The 1,318-nt window shown below is 44.5% G+C and overlaps 1 protein-coding gene across 2 annotated transcripts in view; it reads right to left on the minus strand.

The window, feature by feature from the left end:
- Window positions 1-1,318, minus strand: part of Rasgef1b (RasGEF domain family member 1B) — a 510,363-nt gene that overhangs the window by 327,674 nt on the left and 181,371 nt on the right. The window lies entirely within an intron of this gene.

The following is a 1,318-nucleotide window of genomic DNA, read 5'->3' on the forward strand; positions in this document are numbered from 1 at the left end:
AAAAAAAAACAAATCTTAAAGAATTGCAAAACCTTGAACTGAAAAATCTATGGTTGCTCAATGAGCAAACAGTAGGGTAACAAGGTAGCTTTACTCCAAAATAACTTTTAAAAAATTATGTTAAGCTTTATTTTTATTATTTTTCATTATGTGCATGTGTGTCTCTCTAGGTATGTGTATATGAGTCCAGATGTCCTCAAAGGGCAAAGATATAAGGCCCTTGCAGCTGTAATTAAAAGTAGCTGTGAGCTGCTTGATGTGGGATCTGGGGACCAAACATGGTCTTCTGTAAGCACAGTACTTGCTCTCTAGCCACTGAGCCACTTCTCCAGTCCCTTAGAATAACCCTTCCCCCAGGGAGACAGGGGGATCAAAGGGACAGCAGTGACAGAGGAATCATCCAGGAACAAAAGGACAAGGAACCTGGGCAGCCACGGCAGTACAGCCAGCAGCTTCTCTGACTGCCCAAGTCTCCCCTTTCTGATGGGAGCAATGAATACGGGTATCCCTTTTCTCTCTGGTCATTCGGCGCCATGTAGGTAATTTGCCATCAAGAGAGTGTGGAGATCTGTCTTTGGATCAAGGGAAACGCTATCTAGAAGCAATGTAGAGACTCTCATGTGGCCCTGGTATTTGGGTTAAGGAGATGCCATGATTTCTCTATCCACAATTGGAAGTCATAGGATGGAGAGGGTTAGTGACTTGACCCAGCATCACTAATGTGTGCTGGAGGCGGCATTTTCTATAGGCAACTCAGCCCTAGAGTCATGAACTGGAAATTGTGCCACCTGATGCTTGAGAGACACAGAGAGCACAGAGCCTGTGTTTGCCAGTAAATCCAGAACTAATAACTGTGTTTGAGATGGGAAAGCACATTATCAGTGCTCTTTGGAAGTTTAAAAAAACATTAACCTGCATTTAAAAAGCAGGAGGGGCATTTCCATGGGCATAACAAAGACTTTCCAGGGATAGGGAGATCGCTTAGGTGGTAAGGTGCCTATAGCATAGGCATAAGGACTTCAGTTTTGTTGCCCAGCACCCACACAGAACACAGGCAGCAAACACCTGTACTCCTGGCACTGGGGCAGGTGGGGACAGGAAGAGTCTAGCAGGATTCATGAGTTGCAGGTTCAGTAGGAGACTTTGTCTCAAAAATTAAGATGGAGAATAATTTTAAAAAATATATCTGATGTCAGCCTGAGCTGCACACAAGCACACACTTGTGCTTGGCACTCATATGTCCATGTGACACACACAAACATGTACAAATTCCCTCTCTCTCTCTCTCTCTCTCTCTCTCTCTCTCTCTCTCTCTCTC

The sequence above is a fragment of the Microtus ochrogaster genome, linkage group LG1 (genome assembly GCF_000317375.1).
Source record: "Microtus ochrogaster isolate Prairie Vole_2 linkage group LG1, MicOch1.0, whole genome shotgun sequence".
Classification (NCBI taxonomy): Eukaryota; Metazoa; Chordata; class Mammalia; order Rodentia; family Cricetidae; genus Microtus; species Microtus ochrogaster.